Source organism: Jaculus jaculus, unplaced genomic scaffold, assembly GCF_020740685.1.
Source record: "Jaculus jaculus isolate mJacJac1 unplaced genomic scaffold, mJacJac1.mat.Y.cur mat_scaffold_35_1_3033546_arrow_ctg1, whole genome shotgun sequence".
NCBI lineage: Eukaryota > Metazoa > Chordata > Mammalia > Rodentia > Dipodidae > Jaculus > Jaculus jaculus.
Genome location: NW_025423491.1, coordinates 1160735 through 1187766, shown reverse-complemented (window position 1 = coordinate 1187766; position 27032 = coordinate 1160735). Strand labels below are relative to the sequence as shown.

Here is a 27032-nt window from a genome sequence, read left to right as displayed (position 1 = left end):
AGGATGGGGTGGAGACACCATGAGGGCAAGGGTTCCAGGGGAGGCCCTGGGATCAGCAGGTTGAGGCTCTGTGAGCCATGGCACCTAACTCCAATAAATAAAATAAAACAAAATATAATAACATGAATTTCTGGGGACACAGTTCTGTACAGGATATGGTTGTATGAGGTGTTAATACTATTTTCTTTGCTATAAATTGTTAGAAAGTTTGAGAGCCTGTGTTTGAATAGAAATCTGCATTGTGCACCCCTCTGAACTGAGTCCTTACACTAACACTTCATATGGAGTTATATGAACTCCAGAAAAGAATAATAGCTTTTGCTTAGTCCAAACCATCATTAATTTACATTCTGTGTGAAAAATGTTCCAGAGGTAAACTTCATTTTAGTACATGTCACACTGCAATGTTTGGAGTGTTTGGATCACTTTTCAGAAGGGACAGATGAGTTGTTCTAAGGATACCCATGGGCCCAGGAACTGTTAGCTGTTGAAGAAGGCCTGAAAGTGTGATCTGCAGGGAGGATTGACTGCCAGGCTCCACCTACTTTGCTTTCTATCAACACTGTCTGCCTACAAACTTATTTACAGTGTTTCTGTTGTTTGAAACTGACTCATTACTGAATCCAGGTATTATGATGCTGTATTAACCCAGTAGATCTGGAGGTTTGAACAAGTTGGTTTTTCTTTTTTTTTAGTTTTCTATTCAGCAAATACAGGCAGTTTGGTACCATTAATAGGCTCATCCATGACCTACCCCCTCCACATTGTCCCCTCCTTGTTGTGGTATATGGGTCATGCATTGTGGAGTTAGCCCACAGTTATTGGTATGATAAATGTCTCTGCATATCCTGACCCAACATGTGGCTCTGACATTCTTTCCGCCCCCCTCTTCCACAAAATTTCCCTGAGCCATGTTGGGTTCATTTTTGGTCTGCTTCAGTGCTGAGCTGTTGGGGGCCTCTGAGGCTCTGGCTCTCTGATTTGGTAGGAGTTGAACTTTTTCTGTGTTGGCCTCCTTCCCCTTTGTGCTGGTATCCAGTTCATCAAGAAAACAGCACCCTTGCATATTTTGCCAATTTTCCTTAGTTTCAGCTGAGGCCTTTTTAAGGTATGATGGGGTGGCTCTCTCCTTAGGATCTGCATCTATCTGAAAAAGAGAAGCAGGTTCTCCAATGGAGAGTAAGTTAGCTCCAGGGCAAATGAACTAACCCTTACTTTTTTTTTTTTAATAGAGAATTTAATAGGTGTAGGCCGTCTTGTAGCCCATGATTGATGGTAGCTTGATAATGGAGAGTTGGCTTATGTTTGGATATGGTTCTGACTTGTTTCCCAGCTCCAGCTATGGGTCCCGTACCAATGAGGGGATCAGTTAGCCAAATCAAGAGCATTTGGTTCCCCACCATGGCTATGTGCCACTATTGCACTTGTGTGGACATCACAACTGGTTATTTGTTGCTAAGTGGGTTAGAGCATGAGTTGCTTGGACAGATATTGGTCATTTCTCCCAGTTGCCCATGTAGCACCTTCTGGCACTAGATACCCTGACTGTCTGGGGACTGATTTCAAACCAAAAATAATCAAAAAAGACAAAGAAGGCTACTTCCTACTCATCAAGGGAACAATCCATCCAGAGGATATGACAATCATAAATTTGTATGCACCAAACACAGGGTTCATAAAACAAAACCTACTTAACAATAAAACAGAAATAGCCATGCACACCATCATAGCTGAAGACTTCAGTTCACCATTATCAGTAATAGACAGATCATCCAAACAGAAACTCAACAAGGAAGTAAGAGACCTCAACAAAACCATAGAGCACTTAGACCTAATGGACATCTACAGAACTTTCCATCCCAAATCCACAGACTACAGATTCTTCTCAGCAGCCCATGCAACAGTCTCTAAAATAGACCATATACTGGGTCACAAAGACTGCCTCCACATATTTAGGAAAATTGACATAATTCCCTGCATGATATCAGATCAAAATGCTATATTGGTACAAATCAACAACAAAAGACCCACCAAGAATCCCAACAGCACCTGGAAACTGAACAGCAAACCTTTAAACAATGAATGGATAGTGATAAGCAGGCCATTGTCGTGCCTCTCACCAGAGTGGCCACTGGTCTCTTCCCCTTCAGCTCACCCTGAGCCCACCTGGGAAGGAGAGCCAGAGAAGTTGCCTCTTCCAGGCTGACAAGGTTGCTAGAAGTAAGCTCCTAATTCCTGCTCATTTCTGATTCCCCAGAGTATTGCTTCCTGTGTCCTAAAAATGGGTCCCTGTGCCTTTCTAGTCCTACAAAGTCAAGCAATGGGAGATCCTGAGGTAGTGGGGACTTCACACTGGGATTGTGGCCTGTAGTGTTGGAAGCCTTAGTTATATCACATTAAGCCTATAATTACACTGATTTCATGTGATTGTATTTTGACAAATGGCAAATATCAACAATTTTTCCTCTTTTTTTTGGTACAAATGATTAAACATGGTCTTCCCTGTTTATTTGGTGCAATGAAGTATAGCATATAACATGGGAATGGGTAAATTATCACCTTTAACAAGATTTCTTTTTAAATGTTTTTATATATTTGGAATTGTTTAATTGGTTTTACTGCAACATAATTTTACCCTTGAGATACTATTTGAATGTTGGTTTGAATAAAGGTTCTTGAAATTGTTTAAAAAAAAATGAATGGATAGTGGATGAAATAAAAAAGGAAATTGCTAAATTCCTGGAATTGAATGACAATGAAAACACATCACACCAAAACTTATGGGACACAATGAAGGCCGTCCTCAGGGGAAAATTCATAGCACTCAATGCCTTTGTAAAAAAGACAGAAAGATCCCAAATCAATAACCTAACCATCCACCTAAAGGCACTGGAAAAACAAGAAAAATCCAACCCAAAGAGCTCCAGAAGGAAAGACATAATTAGAATTAGAATAGAAATTAATGAGTTGGAAACCAAGGAAACAATTAAGACAATTGACAAAACAAAGAACTGGTTGTTGGAAAAAATATACAAGATTGACAAACCCCTGATCAATTTGATCAAGCAAAAAAAGGAGGATCTTCAAATTAACAAAATTCAAAATGAAAATGGAGAGTTCCCAACAGACATAAGTTAAATTGGGAGAAACATCAGGACTTATTTCAAAAACCTCTACTCCACAATACTGGATAATGTGGAGGAGATGGATAAATTCCTGGACGCATACCATCTATCAGAGCTAAACTCAGAGCAGATTAATCACGTCAATGAACCCATCACACTCATGGAGATTGAAAAAATATTTAAAAACCTCCCCAAAAAGAAGAGTCCAGGACCAGATGGCTTATCAGCTGAATTCTATCAAACCTTCTTGGAAGAACTAAAACCAATCTTTCTGAAACTGTGCTACACAATTGAAGAACAGGGAAAGCTTCCCAACTCCTTTTATGAAGCTAGTATCACCCTCATTCCAAAACGAGGCACAGATGCCACAAGAAGAGGAAACTACCGGCCTATTTCCCTAATGAACTTAGATGCAAAGATCCTGAACAAAATCCTCACAAACTGAAACCAGCAACCACATCAAAAGCATTAACCACCTTTACCAAGTGGGATTTATCCCAGGAACACAAGGGTGGTTCAACATATGAAAATCTGTCAATGTAATACACCACATAAACAAGATTAAACATAGAAACCACATGATCATTTCGATAGATGCAGTAACGGCCTTTGACAACATACAAAATCACTTCATGATCAAAACATTGGAGAGAATTGGCATGGTTGGTTCATATCTTAACATAATAAAGGCAATATACAAAGCTGCAAAGGCCCAAATAATACTTAATTGAGAGAGACTGGAGGAATTCCCAGTAAGATCTGGAACAAGACAGGGATGTCCTCTCTCACCTCTGCTTTTCAATATAGTACTGGAAGTCCTAGCTCAAGCAAAAAGACAGGAGGAGGAAATAAAAGGGATACAATTTGGAAAGGAAGAAATTACATTAGCGCTATTCGCTGATGACATGATTGTATATGTAAAAGACCCAAGAGACTCCATCCCAAAACTCCTGAAGGTGATTAACTCCTATAGCAAAGTAGCAGGATACAAAATCAATGCACAAAAATTGGTAGCATTTCCATATGCAAATGACAAAGATACAGAGAAAGAAATAAGAGACACAGTCCCATTTTTAATAGCAACAACAACAAAAATACCTTGGAATAATGTTAACCAAGGAAGTGAAAGATCTATACAACAAAAACATAAAAACACTCAAACAAGAAATTGAGGAGGACTTGAGAAAATGGAAGGCCTCCCATGCTCCTGGATAGGGAGAATTAACATTGTGAAGATGGCAATCCTACCAAAGGAAATATATAGATTTAATGCAATTCCAATTAAAATCTCTACAGTGTTCTTCACAGAGATAGCAAAAATGATCTCAAATTTCATATGGAAAGGCAGAAGGCCTCACATAGCCAAACATATCCTTAGGAAAAGAAATACTTCTGGAGGCATCACCATACTTGATCTAAAGCTATATTACAAAGCCATAGTAATAAAAAACAGCATGGTACTAGCATAAAAACAGGAGTTTAGACCAATGGAATTGACTTGATGACCCAGGCTTTGGGTCAAGCAACTATAGCTACTTGATATTCGACAAAGGTCTGAACAATAGAGGCTGGATAAAAGACAGCATCTTCAACAAATGGTGCGGGACAAACTGGATAACCACATGCAGGAAACTGAAACTTGATCCACACAATTCACCATGCACTACACTCAAATCCAAATGGATCAAAGACCTCAATATAAGACCAGAAACTCGAATACTACTGGAAGAAAATTTAGGAAGTACTTTACATGGTATAGGAATGGAAAAAGAATTTCAGAACAAAACCCTAGTTGCTCACGATCATAAAAAGTCACTCAACCAATGGGATCACATGAAGCTGAAGTGTTTCTTTACAGACAAGCATACAATAAGCAAAGACAATAGATTACCCACAGAATGGGAGAAAATATTTTCTGGTTATCCCACTGATAGAGGCTTAATCTCTAGAATTTACAAAGAACTCAAAAATCTAAACAGTAAGAAGTCAAACACACCACTCACAAAATGGGGCAAAGAGCTGAACAGGCAGTTCACAGAGGAAGAAACACAAATGGCAAACACACACTTAAAAAAATGTTCATCACCCCTAATCATCAGAGAAATGCAAATTAAAACAACTATGAGATTCCACCTTACCCCAATAAGGATAGCAAACATCAAAAAATCAAACAAAAATAAATGCTGGTGAGGATGTGGAGAAGTAGGAACACTCATGAACTGTTGGCGGGAATGTAAGATGGTACAACCACTTTGGAAAGCAATATGGAGACTCCTGAAAAAGCTCACTATAGAGATACCAACAGACCCAGTTAGTCCCTTCTTGGGCATCTACCCTAAAACCTTCAAACCACAGGCTAGAGAGATTTGCTCAACCATGTTTGTAGCAGCTCATTTCATAATAGCTAAGAGCTGGAATCAATCCAGATGTCCATCACTAGAAGAATGGATAACTAAGATGTAGTATATCTACACAACGGAATTCTCCACAGCAGTAAGGAAAAAATGACACAATGAAATTTGAGGAAAAATGGGTGACTTGGAACACATCATTCTAAGTGAACTTACCCAATCACAGAAACAAAACCGCCACATAATCTCACTCATCTACAGCACCTAACCTGAATCTACCGAAGATACCTTACATACCCAGCAAGCATATCATAGACTAGACACTAGGATGGATGGGGAGGGTAAGGAGGGCATCGAAAGGGTGGGAAACACTAATCTAGACCCAAACAGCAATGGTACCATATAACTCTACTTCCTAAAAGGCAGACTAAATGGTTGAACCTTCACCAGGCTCTTACAGGAAACACCTGAACCACAAGATACTGGAGAGGGGAGGATCAAGTCTAACCTATACCTTCTACATCTTCCCTCCCTCCCTCTCCCTCTCCCTCTCCCTCTCCCTCTCCTTCTTTCTCTCACTCTCTCTCTCTAACACTTGTATATTAGTTATATTTTTCCTCATTTTCTTAGTGGGCACTGACCTGTAACTCCCAGTACCAGCATGGAGCTATCATCCATAATGAGCTTTTGATCAGAGAAACCTACAAGGTTTACTAAAAGAATGACAGATTTCTGTCACAGTACTTGGTGACCCACCATAGGTTAGTGGTAAGACCCTATTGATGAAGACACCATATACAGCTGACACACAAAATGAACAAGGTTTTTATATTTTATTATAAAGATTAAAAATCAATGTGAAGAATCCCAGCATGGGGGCATATGCCTTTAATACCTAAATTTGGGAGGCAGATATAGGATGATTAACATGTGTTCAAGGCCGCCCTGAGACTACTAAGTGAATACCAGATCAGCTTGGGTTAGAACAAGACTGTACATTGGAAAATCAAAAAGAAAGGGGGGGGGCTGGAGAGATGGCTTAGCGGTTAAGCACTTGCCTGTGAAGCCTAAGGACTCCGGTTCGAGGCTTGGTTCCCCAGGTCCCACGTTAGCCAGATGCACAAGGGGGCACACACGTCTGGAGTTCGTTTGCAGAGGCTGGAAGCCCTGGCGCGCCCATTCTCTCTCTCTCCCTCTATCTGTCTTTCTCTCTGTGTCTGTCGCTCTCAAATAAATAAATAAATAAAAATGAAGAGATTTGACACACATGTAAATTGTAGGGATTTGGTTTTTCTTCCCTATATTGTGTGATAGTATTAGTTAGTTAGTTAGTTTTTTTTGCCACATATAAGTGAAATAAAGTGTTGGTTTACTCTTCATATTACCTTATGACATTAAAACCTTAGAAAGATTGTAGTGTAAACCACCTTGTATAAAATATCATGATATTATTTGGATTATATAAGTTTGTGGTGAAAATAGCATGGGTACTTCCAGCTTAATGTCCTTAATCTTCAGGAAATTAATAGTGTTTAATTGTGCAGTATTTAAATGTAATAGTTACATTGATTTCTCTGAATTTATTTACCAAATTTGAGGATATGGTTTATCAGCTTCTCAATATCATCTATAGAGAGAAAGAAAGAGGGAGAGGGAGACAGAGAGAATGGGTGTACCAGGGCCTTCATCTGCTGCAATTGAACTTCAGAAGCATGTATAATTTTGTGCATCTGGCTCACATGGGTCCTGAGGGATCAAACCTGGGTCCTTTGGCTTTGCAGGCCAAGTGCCTTAACTAACTGCTAAGCCATCCCTCCAGTCTGTTATGAATAGTTTTTAAGTCACTAAATTGTGGAAAATTGAGTTTGTTACAGCACTCTCCTTTAATAAGCTGCTTCTAATAAAGTGTTTGTTCCCTAGCACGAGAGGGTAACTGCTAAACATTGGGAGAAGAGAAATTTTCTTCAGTGATGTAGACACTGGTGGGGAGCACTAAATACAGAATCATTTAATCCTGTAAATAATCCCTCGCCATGGATCCTGTAGGCAGCTCTATTAAACGCATTATATCACAAAAAGGCATGAAAACAAAAGGGAAGGAAGACTGATAAGAAAGGTGGGGGAATTGAGCATGGATTGGGAACCATAGAGGATAATGAAGTGGATGCCATAAAAATGCATTGTGTGGGCTGGATAGATGGCTTAGCGGTTAAGCGCTTGCCTGTGAAGCCTAAGGACCCCGGTTCGAGGCTCGGTTCCCCAGGTCCCACGTTAGCCAGATGCACAAGGGGGCGCACGCGTCTGGAGTTCGTTTGCAGAGGCTGGAAGCCCTGGCGCACCCATTCTCTCTCTCTCCTTCTATCTGTCTTTCTCTCTGTGTCTGTCGCTCTCAAATAAATAAATATTTTTTTAAAAAAATGCATTGTGTGTATGTTTAAATATGGTATAATAAAATCCATTATTAAGTATAATTAATATGCTGGTAAGAAAACAAGAATGTAGAACATGGTCTGTCCAACTCTTATGGCAGTATGTCAGCTTTTGCTATATTCTAAAAACAGTCCACCAAAGCTAGGGTTCTCTTCATACCTACCTTCCTCTTTTATTTCCCTTGAGACAGTACTCAACAGGTAGCCCATGATGTCATTGAAATATTAGACTAAATCAATCCTCTGGCCTGAGGATGCTGAGTATAGTCAGAGGATCCCCACCTTTTTGTTGTCAATAACATGTAAGTTAATAGGGAGTTCCTCTGATGAATTTGTAAGATGCATAGACTATTAAATTTAATTTTAATGCCATTCTGTTTTACTTCTGGATAATGTTTTAATATCACAAGTTAATACTAGAATCTCATTTGGCACAGTATGACTCTGAACACATTACTAGGGTTGGACTCCTCTACCCCAAGGTCTGCCCACAGCAATATGCTTCTTATATGCTTCAATATGCTTCTTCTCCACTTCCACTAGCTGCAAACAGCAGGAAGCTCAATCAAAACTTCCTGAGGCTATTGAGGACATTTACATTCAAATGACCACTGCATCCTTAGTAGCTTGGAGAATAGTCCTGCACTAGAAGAACTGGCCACAGCTCACTTCTAAATTTTAAATACATGTTATGTAGAATATTTGCATAGGTTCTTACATGATAATATTCCTAACTAAACTACCTAAATTATTTTGTTAGTTTCTGCTGAAATTATTCTGTTAAAAGTTCTGTTGAGTGTTCTAAATTTCTGCTAAGACGGGATTCAGCAACATGTGACTGAGGTGTCAATTTGAATTCTCATGATTATTTATGTTGTTGAGCATTGGCCTTTTCCTCCTTTCCTTTCCTTTTGGTATTGTTTTTTCATGATAGCATCTCATTCTAGGACAGGCTGACTGGTACTCATTCTGTAGCCCCAACCTTGTCTTGAATATAATCTACAGCTTTGTGCTGGCAAGGCAAACACTCCCACACAGGACTATGTCCACAGCCCCTCTGGTCTGCCAGAAAGAAGAAATGGCAAACTCTAGAATTGGAAACATGTTTGAAAAATATATGATTGAAAAAACAGTAACATCTTAAAAACAAAGTAAAACAAAATCTGAAAACACAGTAAAAGAAAATTCAACAAGAAATGATTAATGGTTTTACCAAGTAGAATATGTGAGCAGCATCTGAGCACATGAAATTATGCTGGACGTCATTTGCCTTTGGCACTACCAAATTAAAACCTTAAGAACAAATGTTGGTAAATATATGCGAAAGTGAATCACTAATTTATTACTACTTAAATGTGCACTAGTATATCTGATAATTTAGAATACATTTTGTCAGTTTTTTTTTTTTTTTAACCTGGTCTATCATTAGCAAGCAATGACATCTGTATGGTTTCCAATAAAAATGAGGAGGAAGTCTGTTTCATCATTAATTGTTTAAGACTGTTTTAGGATCAAATAAAAGGGTTCCTATGGTGAGGAAAAGTTACTGAGTTGAAAAAGTTGTTCATAAAATTATCAGATGAACTTTCAATATCTAGTGAGGCTGAAGAAGAAAATGAATCTCTTATTTATTGAGAAATGGGGACATATCCAAGGGTAGGAAGCATTCTCTCTCTCTCCCTCTCTCTCTCTCTCTTGTTTTTTCCATTATAAATTGAGGATTCACACATGTCCCATATTATGGGCTGGACATTGTTAGAAGCACTTCATTAATAATAATTTATTGAGTCTTCCTAAGTAGTTGGTTGTACAGTTTTGATTGAGATACATGTTAATTGTGTGGGCATATGTGTAGCACTGGTATGTGGGCACTCAAGGTAAATAGAATATTTTTCTTTAAACACTTAGTAACAGATGACATATTTGTATTCAGTGGACAGATACCAGTTGTATGCATGTGTTCAGGAACTATGAAGCTTAGATGTATGGAGATTTTATTCAGGAATCATTGGTGGTGGAGGAGAAGCTGGGCTCCATTCAAATCTGTACAGAAAATCATGGTGTTTTAAAAATCATGCTTTGGGCCAGTAGTGTCGGTGTGTTGGCAGTATCAGCAGTGAGGAGCCTAGCGTCCACCATAATTGGAAGATGGAGACCCTGTCATTTTCATAACTGGGTTCAAATAACCATCTCACAGAAGACCTTGAGAAAGGTATTCCTGAGTTGAGACACACAGACATCTCAAAGAACACAGTTATGAGGCTTTTTGTCAATGACCTAACAAAGGAAATCTAGATTCATGTCAGGTATTGGTATACATGAACACTGAGTCCTTTATATGGGGAAAAAAATGTTCATTTTGGCTTACATATTTGAGGGGAAGCTCCATGATGTCAGGGGAAAACAATAGCATGGGTAGAGGGTGGACATCACTTCCTGGCCAACATCAGGTAGACTACAGCAACAGGAGAATGTGCCAAACACAGGTAAGAGGAAGCTGGCTATAACATTCATAAGCCTACCCCTAACAATATACTGCCCCCAGGAGGTGGTAATTCCCAAATCACCATCAGCTGGGAACCTAGCATTCAGAATACCTACGTTTATGGGGGAAACCTGACTAAAACCAACACATTACATCACTGGATCCCCAAAACTGATAACCACACACAATGCAAAATGCAATGCACTCATCCAAGTTTAAAAGTCCCCATAGTTTTGAATCTATCCAGTAATATTCAAACATTTCCATAGTCCAAGATCTTTTTTAAAATAATTTTTTAAAATATGTTTTAAATCTTTATTATATATGGACATATTTTGTACATAAACAACATATGTTAGTACCATCCTTTCCCTCCTCACTGCCCCTTTACCTAAGAGGCCTTCCTCATTGGGGATGCAAGTCAAGCTCATGGGGATTGTGGCTCACGCATTATGGGGGGAAGAGGCAATGTCTGTGTGCAGAATGCCCCAACTTGTGGCTCTAACAATCTTTCTTTCCCCTCTTCTGCAAATTGCCCTGAACCATGCTGGGAGAATTTAAGTTTACTTCAGGGATGGGCACTTAGGTGCCTCTGGATCTCTGGTTTGGTAGGTGTTGAGGGTCCTCAATATCTACTTCCACCACCCTTGTTCTGACACTAGATCCACTGAGAATGCAGCTCTCTTGCCTCATTCGACAATTCTTCTGTGGTTTCATCTGGGGCCGTGATGGAGTGCACTGGGTCACTTATCTCAATCCAGCTTCCATCTGAAAAACAGAAGCAGATTCTCCAATGGAGAATGAAGTCAGCACCAGTTAAATTGTATAACCATTATTAGTTTAGAGAGAATTAAAAGGGTGTAGATGCTCTTATAGTCTAAAGTTAGTGGGAGCTTGACAGTTGAAAGGAGAATCCTTATCTGGATATGATTCTGACTTGTTTCCCTCTTCCAGGTTTAGATTCCTTTCCCACTCAGTGGATCTGTAATGCACCATGGCTGTTTGCCACTATTGCTATTGTGTGAACATCACATCAGGTTGTGTGCTTCTGAGTCACTTAGATTTTGAATTGCTTGGACAGATATTGGTCACTTTCCCCTGGTAGCTCATGTAGCACATTCCAGCTAGTGCTAGTGTCTGGAGACTCTCTGGAGATTCTGCAGAGAGGAAGCTAAAGGTGGGACAGGTTGTCTTGAGAATGAAGTCTTTGGTGATAGAAGCCTTGTTCAATTAGAGCCAAATCTCCTAGTGTAAGGGTTTGAATTGCAAGTTTGTACAATGTGTTTTCCCAGTTCTCATAGTGTACAGGACTTTAAAATTTTTAAGTGTTTTTCTAGAATTTTAGGTGCCTAAATTTTGTTTTCTGGACAATGATTCTATAATTATTTGTTTGATTTCTTTTGGTATTTGGTGCTAGGGAGTAAACACATGTATGCTAAGCATATACTCTAAGCTATACCTTTAACCCTATTGCATATATTTTAACTGTGGTTTACATTTATTTACTGCCAATATATGGAAATAGGGATTTATATATTGTTTTGTATTCTGAGATCTTGTTATGTGCTGTTGACTAGGCTGTTTCTTAGATTTGTTTGAAATTTTGCATTTGTTATCTCTAAAATATGTCAGTTATATTTCTTTTTCTAATCTGAATGCCTTTCTGTGTTTGTTACCTATACTGTAGTTACTAGTTCTCGTACTACTAAGTTGAAAATGAGACAAAATACACGATCTAGCTTGTTTTCAAAATTAGGAGAAAGCATTTATTTCAACATAATACATGGTATTTGTTGCCAGTTTATTGTAGGTGTTTTTTATTAGATCAACATAGTACCTTTATTTCCTAGTTATTGAGAGTTTTAAAAATTGATGTATGTTAAATTTTGTCACTCATTTTATCTGCATTAAGTGATGTAATCATGTACATATTCTTTTTAGGGTCTTAGTAAAGTAGAGTACCTTGGTGGTTTTGAACACTGAAGTAGGCCTAAATGCTTGGAACCAAATCTACCCAATCAAGTGTATTTTTACATGTGGATTTCTTTCTCTAAGTACTCTTATAGATTCTTTTCCAGGCTGGCTGAATAATGTCTGACAACCAATCTTTCAATCTGTTCACTGTATGGCAGTGTGCATGATAGGGCAGAAGAGACTACAGATGTGGCAGAGTTAAAGATCTTGAGATTGAGAGATTATTCTAATTATCTGGAAAAGTTTAAATTCCTGATCCTCCTGGCTGTACCATCTGAGTGTTGGCATACTAGGATTACAGTTTCATGTGCTCATAAGTCCAAGGATTGCTTGTTTTAATTTTTTTAAGTCAGGGTCTCACTCTAACCCAGGCAGACCTGGAACTCACTGTGGCCCAAGCCTCAACTCACAGCAATCCTGTTGCAGTCAGCTCCTTGTTTCTTTTTCTTTTCTGTTTTTTTTTTTTAAAGGTTTTTTTTCCCCTTTTATGTGAAAAAAAAAAAAAAAGACGGATGAAAATGGATGCTCTGTATCAAACAGCATAAACAGTAGCATGGTAACATTTTATAATCACCCACATAAAATAACAAATTTGACAGTACTGAGTAGATGGAAAAGTCATTTTTAACCCCAAATTATAAAAAAAAAAAAATCAGGAAGTTTTCTTTTTAGGAAAAAAAAAATATTTGAATTAGGTTTTAATGTCACTGTCCATGGACTGGTGTCTGGATAATTATTCCTATTTTCAAGAATTGGCTGGTGTCCTCCTGCCTGTCTTTGTTCTACAGGTTCTAGGCTGATTGGAATTTAGATATTTGGGAGTATTATAACCCATGCCCAGCTCAGCTTTTCTGGTAGATCCATGGACATTTTGAATAAGAGAGTTAGGTGAGATTGACACTATCCAGCCATTTTAGAAGGAAAAAAGAAAATCTGACACATCTACATCCCCCCAACATGAGGGGGGGGGGAGACACTACTACTTTACCCATGGCTCCTGCGGGAATGGTGCTTTTGAAAGGGGCAGTATTCCATATGAAGAGCTGCTGTTGGTCTCTTCCCTAGGCCTGAGGCTCAAAATATTCCTTACATCTAAAGACAAATATCCCTTTGGAGAGAGTTCCCTTTGGAGCTATTCATAAACACACACTGTATGATCCAGCTTGGAGGGGAATTTCCACTACTTTAAACATTTTGAAGAAAGTCTGCTTGATAGTAGCACATTTAGAATAAGGCTTTGGAATAAGATGTGAGAAGGGGACCTGATGCCGTGTTTTCATTTATTTCATAAGTTGAGTGAAAATCATCAGCAGCAAAATATGATTGTCCTTCACATAGCCAACTCATGTGATCGAGGACCATCCTTTTGTAGAAACAGCTATACACTTGGTCCACAATTCTTCATCTATAAAGATATAAAGGTGCTCTCAGTCTTCAGGCAAGGTTGGAGAGGTTTTCATCAGCCAGGTTTGTAACCCAGCCAACATTATTTTCCATCAAATGATGAATATAAATCCATTCAGTATTACTTTCTTCTGACATAAAGACAAAATTAATCTGAGTCTAAAAATTTCACATTCCAAAACTACTGATTCCACCAACATTTTAATACATGTGTACACAGTATGGAGTTGACAAAAAAACACATTACCCTATGTGTATATTAAATACATAAACATACACATCTATTATTTACGACTCTGAACACAGCATCTGATGTGTTGTTAGGGCTCAATAAACAGTAGATATAATACTGATTATGATTATAGTTTTGATGGTGGTTGTTGTTATTAAACATTCAATTCTCCCACAAACCAAATGGCAGATTCGCAAGCATTGATATAAGATTGCACACCACTGTGGAGCAGCAGTCAGCTCTTAGCTCTCCAGGACAGTTCTCCTTCTGTATCCATAATATGGTTATTTCGTAGATATGAGGTATTTAAGTTCTTACTGACCTTTCAAGAGGTGAGTTTCTTTGAATTTCTGAAATGTAACTCTAGAACTCTAGAGTTAGGAAGCTATCTGAAACGTTTTATTTGCCATAAAGACTACTTGATAGCTCTAATTAGGGTGGTAGACCACCTTGGAGGGTGAAGGCCAACAAAGCATGGTTATTTAAGAACACCTCTATAACAAAAATGTACAGCTTTAAAGCATCTGCTGCAATCTGATGCACAACGAGCCTCTATGAAGATAAATCAAACTTGGCTGTTAGAAAGAGGGAGCAAAACTTTATCACGTAAAGTACATTTTGTACCTCAACTCTAGAAATCACCTTAAATTACAATGTCTTCAGTCATTAAGAATTACTGATATTGTATCTGTACAAATTCTACAATTATATACAAGCACACACAGTGATTTATATGTAACTGTATACGTGTATAAACATATATGATATATTCACATATATATACAGGCACATGTATAATTTACATATATTCAAATTTGCTCCATTTGGAGCCAAAGAAATGATTACTAAATCTCAAACAAGTCTGAGGAAGTAAGAGCTCCCCTTCCCTTGAAGCTAAAGAATTACAAGGAGGCTTGTCAACACGTGGTGGCGCCCTTGATCTACTAAGCCAGCTGAGGCCAATTCATGAGCTGTCAAAAGTCAAGGTCACAAATTGTCTTTTTTCCTCAAGGTCAAGGTTTAAGGCCTTTCCTAGTCCTGTCATTTCAACAAATAGCGAAACCTGCCCTTTCAGGTTTTCAGCCACATGCAGACTCAACAGCAGACTTTAAAATACGACAGCTTAAGCATTGCTGTTGTTAAACAACTGGTTTTCATTTTCTACTGGGAGCCTGGGAACTTAGGCTATCTTTTACTCCTTGCTTTTCTTTTCCTCTCAGAATACCTGACATTTTAATCTCCTTGAAGCATTTATCATTTGTAAGATTTTAGTCATGAGGGATTTCTCCCTTTTCTTAAAAAAATTGTAGAAAAAGGCTGGATAATAATAGAAAAGAATGGTCCTTAGTTTCTACAGGACAAACCTGCTCCTTGGCTTTCTGTGCAGCGCACGTTTAAAGGAAAGTCATGAGTGTTTCCTTCATATTTCAATGGCAATGACTTTTATTAACATAATTAATACCACTATATCACTATCTACAGGTCTAACTTTCCAATTTTAGCAGAAATATTTAAAAAGCAGGTGCACAAATACATTTTCACAGTGTGCTGAATGTCTTTATTTACACGATAGCATTTTATAGTGAATATGACAAAACGAATGTGTGAATTAAAATAATTGCTTGATTAAAAATGTGCTGTTAAGATGAATTCCCTAAATTTTCTAATGCAGTTTCATAATACAATAAACAAAAAGAAATACTAATCCCTTAATAGGTCAAAATATAGAATGTAGGCGTCTAAGTATTTGGGGGGAATGGATTTTCATTTGAGTCTTCTGAAAAAATTAAAAACGAAAATTATTTCTTCAGTAAAATGTTTATCAAGCATTGGGATATGCCAATTAAAAACTTTATTTTTTAGAAAAAAAGAAAAAAAGATTGTGTTTCATCCAAAGTCCATGGTGTTGGGTGGGACCTTCCGGAAGAGGTGACATAAAGTGAATCCTGAGGATTGCCTGTTAAGATTTAAACATTTTAAAAATAAAGATACCAAATCCTTTGGAAAGTTTATAGTACTGGGGGAGAGTCCAAATACCATAAACACGGCTGTTGCAAGTAATTGAAAATTATTGTCAGAAGTTCATTACCAACCTGGGGTTCCCCTGGAGCCTCAAGGTTTAGCTGGCCATATTTATTATCAAGACACATGATCCTGGGAAGAGCGTTCTCTCCTCTCTTCCTTCACAGTGAATAGTTTTAGCTCAACATTCCAGTATCTTCTCTTTTCCCTTCTAAACCTATGCACCAAACATTTCTCAGAGCAATCAAAGGTAGAAATTTCACGAGGTTTACCTGAGCAGGCACGTAACATACAAAGGGTGGCGAGCTAAGAACAAAGCAGATGTTGAAAATGGCCTCTTGATTTCGTATCCAGCTTTCAGATTACCCTCTCACACAGTATTCTAAAGTATGCCGGTCACAGTAAATACTTACAGGATTTCAGTAAAAGCATAACTTATCTGAAATTGGGTATTTAGGGGTGGACGAGTTGACGCTACAGTTTGTCATTTAACGGTCTGGGTCTGGTGGGGTTGGCAGGAGAACTGGCAGCCTTTACCATTTCTTAAGGTTTTTTTTTTTTTTTTTTTTAAAGTTGTAGATTCCATTAAAGAGAAAGAGAGCAAAATGCCAGTGTCTCTCTTTCCAATTCTTCAATTATTATCAAACGTTATCATTATCTGGGCAAAGCAAGGAGTCCTGATGCACCTCTTCAAGTTGTCCTCTGCTCCACTTTTAAATCCATTAACTGGTGGTCTTCAGTTTACTGATGACTTTTTTCTCTTTGACCCTCCTGTTCTGGAACCAGATGGTGACCTGCCTCTCAGAGAGGTTTGTTGTGGCCAATATCCTCCGCCGCTTGTCCTTAGTAATGAATTTGTTCGTAGCGTATTCCCGTTCGAGTTCTTTTAATTGCACCTTAGTGTAAGGCACCCGCTTCTTTCTCCCCCTCCTATAGGAGGTGGCGTCCGAGGGATGGGAGACGACATCGGGAAGAGGGAACTTCCAGAGGTGGGGAGGCTGCGTCTGCTCTTTGGGGCAGTACATTTGGCCGTTCCAGCCGTTGGGCAGCGCCCAGGGCTGATAGCTTTCCATGGGAAGCCCAAGGGGCTCATGGCGCGACTCGCCCGGGCCCCCAAGCCCGGGTACTACTGGCATATCCAGGTAGGCGGGCACCGGGTGGTGGTGGTGGTGGTAAGGCCCGGCAGCGTAGCCCTGGTGGTAGAAGGCAAACTCCTCTGCCGCGGGGCCGGCGGTGTCCAGGCACTTGTCCGCGAAGGCGGCGGCCGAGGCGGGCTGCGCGCACGACTTGATGGCGTTGGGGTGCGGGCCCATGCGGGCGCACGGGTAGTAGCCGCTGCCGAAGTAACCGTAGGGCAGGGCCGCGGGGCCGAGGACGTCTGCGCCGCCGCCGAGCAGGGGCTGCATTGCTTGGCGGCCTCGGAGCCCGCGGGGCCTGCGGGGCCGGGGCCTCCGGAGGACGACGCGGCGGCGGACGGGGGCGCCTCCCCCGGGGCGCTGCTGTAAGCGGCCGCGGCGCCGGGCGCCAGGGGCGCGGGGTGCGCCGTCAGGTTGCGGCATTGGTTGGCCGCTGCCGCCGCCACCGAGAAATTGCCCCCGCGGCCGCGGCCGCCGCTGCCGCTGCCCCTTCCATGTTCTTGTTGAGCTCGTTGGCCACCAGGCCGCCGCGGTTGTCGTAGAGGAACATGACGGTGGGCTCGATCCAGCGGGGGTGGAGGAGCACGGAGGCTGTCATAGCCCGAGGCGCCCAGCTCCTTGTTTCTGAGTTCCTGTTTCTCAGTAGATGGGCAGATTGCTGTGGGTGGTATGGTCTAAGAAAGGCCAGAGGAAGAGATTGAGTAAAAGGAATGTGGGAGAGGGGTAATCAAGTACAGGATATTTTGAAGAAACCATATGATAACCTAGGAATCATAAAAGATCACTATGTTTATCTGAGTAATGTTTTCTGTAAATTGTATGGATGTTTTCTTCTTAAATTCTGAGGAGGATTATGGCTCAAGTTTGAATTCAACACGAAAGTCTTCAGAGAACCTCAAAGCACCTGAAGCAGCAACTAGCAAGAGAAAGTGAGAATTATATTCTTTATTTTAAAGATATCAAGATTACACAGCATCCCCAGGACCCACATAAGCCAGATGCACATGGTGACTCATGCATCTGAAGTTTGTTTGCAGTGACTAGAGGCTCTGGTATGTCCACTCTCTAGTGCTTTTATAACTAAATAAATAAAATAAGTTACTTTTATAATAAAAAAAAAGATTACACAGCAGTTAGGAAGTGTGAAAGCATTACCAGTGTATGTAAGAATACAAATATGCATGTACCACTAGAATACAACATCAGAATGAAACACAATGTGCCCAACTTTCACAAAGATTTCATTCTCATCAAAGTGTGAGTGAATTCCCATTTCTCACTCAGCTATTTAACAGCCACATGCTAAGTGAGTAGCACACACTGGAAGCAGAACTAAGGGCTCAAACTATAGGGGAGTCAGGCTGGAAAGATTGCTTAGTGGCTAAGGCACTTGCCTCTGAAGCCTAAGGACTCATGTTCTACTCTCCAGATGTCATGCTAGCCAGATGCACAAAGGTGAGGCAAGCACAAGGTCCACTAGGTGGCATAACCATCTTCAGTTCAATTGCAGTGGCTGAGGCCCTGTCATGTCAAGATTCTGTCACTCCTCTCTCGCTCTCTTCTAAAACAACAACAACAACAATAATAATAATAATAATAATAATAAAAACTATAGGGAAGTTATACTTGCACTCACATATTGGCTAAAAGGTAGAGGCTATAATCAGTCCCAGAGTTCTTGCCATAAGAAAAGTTTAAAAAATCTTAGTAATTAATGCCAATTCTAGATATATCTCCACATCTTGCACTCAGCATGAAGCAATGTGGAGGGAAAGAGGACCCTTAATAAGCTAGGGTTCACTCACTTTACTATACAGAAGAGTGAGGCTGTCCTAGGCTACAGTTATCCATTGCAAGGCCCATCAAATAATTCAATCCATAGAAGTACTAAGAGAGAACAGTGTGGATAAGGAAGGAAAGAAGGATGTTGGTTACCACATCCTGATCACTGAGGCCCTTGGTGGCTCAATAATCCCCAATTATAGCTAAAGGGAACAGAACAGTCTAAATAGTGAAAGGAGTTCATAAAGTGTCCATGGGTGCCCTTGCAAGGGAGTACTATTCCTTCTGCCAGTGATGAAGGGAATGCTTCACCTGACCCCCAAAATCCTTCAGCATCATGTGCAAGTCTCTTCACAAGTTCACTACTCCCCTTATCCACTGGCCAGCCCTGGGAGCTCATTAGAAACTACTCTATGCAGCTCTGTCAGGTCTCAGGGCATCTCGCACCACCACCTTCTTCGAACAGTCACCACTTGAAGGGATGCTTACCTAAATAGGACAGGCAAATTATTTTACTATATGCACAAATGAAATCCTAACACACATTCATTCACTCTTCTGGACACCTGGTCAGCATAGCTCCAATCCTTCCCAGTGAAAGCGTTAAAGGCTCAGAAATTACCTAAGTTCTCATACAAGAGATCCCTGCCTGCTTTGGGCTCCCCACTTCTCTCCAAACTGACGATTACTGGATAATTCTCTTGGTCTCCAAAGTAATTTGACAGGTCTCAAAAGCTTAGCTTTCACCTCATTAAAAATAAGTCTTCAATAATTCAGATCTTCCCACACTGTGTGCTTATTTTATAGCTATGTTGACAGAGATTTGTGGCTTATTACATTTTTATTAATTAAGTGCTGAGCTTATGACAAGTCAAATTCTTAAAATTCTCAGCTGGATCAGATATGAAAGATGTTAACATTTAAATTTGCAGAGAGAGTAAACAATGCTGATAAAGCACACACAGTTTATAATACAAAATGGGATGCTTTCACCCTAAAACACTGAAAATTCTGTGGTGCAAAGATTCTGTGTTCATGGTCAGCAGGAGAGACCATTTCTTCACCAGCTCCTGCTGTGATTCCCAGTCCTTCCTGTTCACTGGGCAATGGAACATGATGCTGGTGGAGATGGGGATCCTACATTTCCCCAGCCCCATGAGCTGGAACTGCACCAGACATGGAAAATAGCTGACTGTATAATCTTTTTTTTTTTTTTTTAAACTCCATCAAACCCTCTTTTCACTCCTGCCCTTAATTAAAGTAGAGTTATTTCCTGATTACTCCCACTGGCACTCTGGTATGCTAACCTATGTTCATTGCTATTATTCCTTCTTGTTACCCAAATTTCCCTAACAATTAAAACATGTTTGCAACAGTTTCTTGCTAATGTTCTCCTATTCCAGTTGGCAGGCACCAGTCATGTGAGTCCAAGTAGATCTCAACATCCCTTTTTCTGAATGTGTGTAGGCAGCACTGACAGTGAGGTCAGTGTAGCTGCTGATCTCTGCGTGACTGCTGAGGGTTGAAAGATTACTGAAGGAAGGCCATGGCAGCTGCAGTTCCTCCCTCTTTGCATGCTCAGTGGGTCTGCATTCTAGGATAGATCTCACAGTTCTCTGTAGTGTGCAAAGTCCCTCTACAAAACTATCTTTTTAATGATTACTTGCAATACCTGTTGTAGTTCATTAGATATATTCTTCACAGATCAGTAAAACAAACAGAAAACAAATTTGGACAATTAGTTAACAAATCACATACAGTGGTATATTCTTTTTCGGTTTTGTTTTTGTTGTTGTTGTTGTTTTCCAGGTAGGGCCTCATGCTAGTCCAGGCAGACCTGGAACTCACTATATAGTCCCAGGGTGGCATCAAACTCTCGGCAATCCTCCTCCCTTACCTTTTGAGTGTGGTATATCCTTTTTAGGTAACAACATGAAGTTGAAATCTATGTAACATATTCCTAACTGTTATATGTTATGTAAGGTCCAATCATTATTTACATGGGGACTGAAATGAAACTTAGTAAACAGATAATAGTGCTATCATTGCCATGAAACAAATTCACATCAAACTTTCTGAGGGCCAAAGCCAAAGAAAATAATCACTTAAACCATTTTATTTTCAACAAATATACTATATTGTTGTTCTTATTAAAAATAGAAGCAAAGATGGAGAGGTAATATGATGGAGAATGGAATTTCAAAGGGGAAAGTCGGGGGGAAGGAGGGTATTATCATGGATATTTTTTATAATCATGGAAAATGTTAATAAAAATTGTGAAAATAATAAAAAAAAATAGAAGCAAGCCGGGTGTGGTGGTGCACTCCTTTAATCCCAGCACTTGGGAGGCAAAGGTAGGAGGCTCACCATAAGTTCGAGGCCACCCGGAGACTACCTAGTGGGTTCCAGGTCAGCCTGAGCTACACTGAGACCCCACCTCAAAAAAACAAAAAAAAAAAAAAAAGAAAGAAAGAAAGAAAAAAAATAGAAACAAATACAGGCACTAAATGAGTATACAAAGCTATGATTTGTGTCTTGATATTATAGCATGCAGAATTTTGAAAACAATAATAAAGGTTATCATTCTCAGGCCCTCCCTTTGCAATAATTACTATTTATTTATTGTAAGCAGTGTGCATGTGCTGTTCTCCCTTTATACCTCACAATAATTTTGTGACATAAGTAATATATAGATGTTTCATGGAGAAAGATATAGGCAAGAAAACTCCATGTAAATTGTCTAAGGATACAACTTGGTTAGAGGCAGACCCAGAATTTAATCCTACGAGTTTAGCTTTATAACATGATTCTCACAATGTGTCATGAAAATAACCTTTGTATTCTGGCATTATTAACTGTTGCAACAGCAGACTGACATTATCACTCTCTTACCATTTATTACAACAGTCAAGAAAATACTTTTGAAAAATAAAGCAACCTAAATCTACTCAATTTTAAAATCCTACTTTCAGTATACAAAAGATATATTTATTGCTGAAGAAGGTTAAAAACTGGTAACCTTCATCATTTCAACTTTCAGAGGAAAAACAATACAAAATGCTGAATTTTATAACTCCAAATTCTGTTCTCTGATAGACTGTCAACTTTTACTTCTCTATCATACACTAATAACATCCTCCCTCTCTCTGTAGATTGCACACACCTATTTATGTGTTTAGAGCTCTCATTTTAAAGAACTTTTCTATCACTACTCTTCATTAGAAAAAGCACAAAGATTGATGGAAGTATGTCCAGTATTTTCTCAATGATTCTAATTATATAACTTAAGTGAAACTCCCTGCCTGACTAAACATGCCCAGATATAATAAATCGAGGCTTCTTATTTTTTATTTGATTAACTTTGGGTTTTTCTTTTTTTAAATTTTTTTGTTCATTTTTATTTATTTATTTGAGAGTGACGAGAGAGAGAGAGAGAGAGAGAGAGAGAGAGAGAGAGAGAGAGAGAGAGAATGGGTGCGCCAGGGCTTCCAGCCACTGCAAACAAACTCCAGACGTGTGTGTCCTCTTGTTCATCTGGCTAATGTGGGTCCTGGAGAATTGAGCCTCAAACTGGGGTTCTTAGGCTTCACAGGCAAGCGCTTAACCACTAAGCCATCTCTCCAGCCCAACTTTGGGTTTTTCAAGGTAGGGTCTTTCTTTAGCCCAGGCCAACATGGAGTTCACTATGCAGTCTCAGTGTGGCCTCAAATGCATGGAGATCATCCTACCTCTGCCTTGGATGCACTGGATTAGTGGTGTGCACCACCATCCCATGCAGGAAGGCTTCTTATTTTTATTACAAAACAAAGAATTAGATTTCAATGTGCTGTTTGTTAAACAAAGTGTATTTCTGTTTCCTTTACCCCTGTTCTATACACCGCCATCTCCAGAATTGTGTCTACCCTCCACCTGGCCTTTTTTCCCCTTCCATCCTCATGGACTTCTGACACCTTTGCTCAATATCTCTGCTTCCATCTCATGGTCTCCTGTCTAGTCTCATCCAAACTAATAAATGGAATCAACATAGATATCCACCAACTGATCACTAGATCATAAAAATATGGTGCATATATACAAATGAAATTTTATTCAACTGGAAAGAAAATGACCACCTGAGATATGCTGGAAAATGGACATAAGTGGAATACATACCTAATGAGGTAACTTGACCTCATAAAATCAAATATTGCATGTTCTCCTTCACATGTAGATCTTAACTTTTTTGTGAGCACGTATGCAGATGAGGAAATATTTGCACAGGAATAGGCATTAAACTGGATGGACCAAGATTTCTAACACCCAGAAGACAAAAACATATTATAGAAACACACATTCCCTTCTCTACTGAATCAGTTCCAAGAGCTTGCAATCATCATTCAAATGCATGCAGTAAAAAGAGAAACCTCCATTCTCCATTTCCCTTCACTTTCTAACTAGTTCTCACATCCTTTTCTGAGGAAACCTTGTCTAAGGTGTTATGTGTCATTATCCACTACAGCCAAGCATCCATCATCACTGTTCCTGCTCATCAGTGTGCCTGGTGTCCGTCTTCCTCCACCTTTCAGCAATGTGATGAAGCTGAGTATCCTCCTACTTTGAATGAAGAGTACATGAATGAAGAGTGCAATTACCAGAGAAACTGAGCAGGGTTAAAACTCCTGTCCAAGGAAAGGAATATTCTGTGGTCTTACCTTCTCCTGGTGTGGTGCCGATCAACTTGGGGCACAGTATCCATTTCAACAGGAGACCCTTCACTAGTTGATGAAGACATGTATTTGCTTATAGTGAATGTGCTATTTTCACTTTTCTTTTCATCTGACAGAGGGTGGGGGGTTCACTCCTTTAAGAGATTCATAAGAGTCAATGATTTCTACTATTTCATTTTCTGAAAAGAATACAAAACAATTTGGGTACATTTCTACTTTCCACAAAGGAGAGATGTCTTAACGGTTAAGGCACTTGCTGACAAAGCTAACAAACCCAGGTTTGATTTCCAGGACCCCTGTTAGCCTGATGCACAAGAGGGCCCATGCATCTGGAGTTCGTCTGTAGTGGCTGAAGGTACAGATACACTAACTCATTCTATCTATCTATCTATCTATCTATCTATCTATCTATCTATCTATCTATCTATGATTCTTTTATCTCTCTTTCAAATATAATAAGTAAATAAACAAAGAAAAGTAGGATATTATACCTTATCATGTATTTCTTATGTGTTGTTCTTAGTTTCAGATTTACTTTTAGAAAAACTAGGTTTTTCCATTTCTTCAATTACTATTATATTTACATCACTTTCATTATTATTAACTTCCATTAGGCCTCCATATAGAAATACTTTATAATGGTTTTCCATTCTGACAGTGGAATTTGTATCGTGGAGAAAAAGAATGTAAATAATACATGAGTACTTTTTATGTATGTGGAATATGCATTTTCAGATTCCTTTATTCATGCTCTGATGAAGTGTCTACTGAAGGTGTGTGTACAATGTGCAACATATTTTTTTTAAGCATAGCTAATTGAACAGATGAGACCTTGGCTCTCATGTACGAGAATTCTTGATAAATTATAGGTATAAGTTCAGGTAGATGCTGTAAGAAACAGATCATTATAGGCTGGGGAGATATTTCAGAAGGTAAAGATGCTTGTTCACAAAGCCTGCTGTCTGGGCTTGATTCCCTAGCTGCCTCACTAAGCCTGCTTCCTTTGTACTGGAGTTAACCTGATGTGGGATGACCATTCACTTGCACCAGTGTGTCCATTTCTGCAGTAGATGTCTCAGGTGTTGGTGTTCTCACCAATTCTCTCAATTGACTTTTTGTAATTTCACTTTTGTTTCCTTTCTCCAAAGGACAGGCCCTTTTGTTTCTGCAAGTTAGTCATAGAAAATAATGTTTTCTCTTAATTCTACTCATCAAGGTTGCAAACCAATTTGGGAAAATTCCCCACATTTCCACTACTTATACATTTCTTAATTTATTTTTTTTCTTTTTTTATCATTTATTTTGAGAGAGAAGGAGAGGGGCAGAGAGAAAAAGAGGGAGAGAATTTGCAGGCCAGGACCTTCAGCCACAGTGAATGAAAGGCAGATTCCTTTGTCCCCTTGTGCATGTGCAACATCACATGCTTGTGTTACTGTGCACCTGCTACAGGGGACCTGGAGGTTTGCACAGGATTTCTTAGGCTTTATAGGCAAGTGATTAAACTACTAATCCGTCTCTCCACACTCTCCGAGAAGCTTTTAAGGTAATTGATACTCATTACAAAAAGCACAAAGAATGGCATGATTCTCTCTAGTGTTGTCTGAATCCTGTTAATTCCATAAATCAAAACCCTCCTGACTTAACTGACTAAACATGACCAGATGCAGTGAAAAGAATTAGATTTCAATATATATACTGAATATTTGTTTGTTTTTCGAGGTAGGGTCTCACTCTGGTCCAGCTAACTTGCAACTCACTATGTAGTCTCAGGGTGCCCTCAAACTCTGGCAATCCACCTAACTCTGCTTCCCAAGTGCTGGGATTAAAGGTGTCATCACCACACCTGGAATAATGTCATGTTTTTTAAACAAGATATGTTTTTGTCACCTTGAACCTCTGTTCAATGCCACACTAATTTCCACCATGGTGTCTTCACTTCACCATGGCCTACTTTCCACTTTCATGAATGTGTATTTTTATATATATATGTAATTTTTCAAGGTTTGATCTTGCTCTCAGCCCAGGTTGACCTGCAATTCACTATGTAATCTCTGGCTGTACTCAAACTCACAGTGATCCTCCTATCTCCTATTCCCATGTGCAGGGATTTAAGACATACTCTACAACACCCAGCTAGCCCAATGGATTCTTTGACAACTTTTATCAACACCTCATGATTGCATCTCATGGTCTCCAATCCAGTTTAACGAAAACCAAAGGGTAGAATCTCCTTAGACATCTATCTACTGATGATAGAATAAAAACCGGGTACACACCCATACACACACACACACACACACACACACACACACACACACACTCACACAATTTTATGCAACTCTAAAGACAATGAAATTATGAATTATACAGGGAAATTGATGGATGGAGGTGGAAAATATTATACTAAAGGAATAACTCCTGTTCATCCAAAGAAAACCTGCATGTTCTTCCTAACATGCGGATCCTACCTTTCATGTGAGTACAGATTCAATAAGGAATTATGTCCACAGGTATGGACATGAAACTGGGTGGATCAAGATTTCTAACACATGTATATTAAAAATCAGATCTATGAGGAGACTTCTGGCCAAGATGGCGACCACCTAGCTGCCCTGCAAATACCAGGGAAAGAAAGATAGATGCAGATCCTAAGGAGAGAGCCACCCCATCATACCTCAAAAGTGGCCCGACTGAAACTAAGGAAAACTGGCGAAACAAGCAAGGGTGCTGTTTTCCTGATGAACTAGATACCAGCACAAAGGGGAAGGAGACCAACACAGAGAAAAATCAACTCCTACCAAATCAGAGAGCCAGAGCCTCAGAGGCCCCCAACACCTCAGCACTGAAGCAGACCAAAAATGAACCCAACATGGCTCAGGGAAATTTTGCGGAAGAGGGGATGCAAAGAATGTCAGAGTCACATGTTGGGTCATGATATGCAGAGGCATTTATCATACCAATAACTGTGGGCTAACTGCACAATGCACGACCCAGTTACATCAACAAGGAGGAGGGGCCATTGCGAGGGGTAGGTCATGGATGAGCCTAAACAATGGTACCAAACTGCCTGTATTTGTGAAAAGAAAACTAATAATTTTTTAAAAGTATGAAAACATTGAACAAATACTCATTAAATAACTTCTTTGAGATAATTATTAAAAAATAGAAGTGTTAAAAAAATCAGATTAGAACACAAATGTCTTTCTCCATTTGATCATTTCCAAGAGCCTGCAATCATCTTTCAAATGAATGTTGTAAAATAGAAATCTCTTCCGTAGTCCATTGCCCTTCACATTCTTACTAGTTCTCAAATGCTTTTCTGAGGAATCCTTATCTAAGGTGTTATGTGTTATTATCCACTACAGCCAAGCTTCCATCATCACTGT

The 27032-nt window shown here is 39.5% G+C and overlaps 1 pseudogene; it reads right to left on the bottom strand.

Moving 5' to 3' along the window:
• Positions 1–16744: 16744 nt before the first annotated feature.
• On the bottom strand, positions 16745–17756 carry LOC123457309 (annotated as a pseudogene).
• Between the last annotated feature and the right edge of the window lie 9276 nt (positions 17757–27032).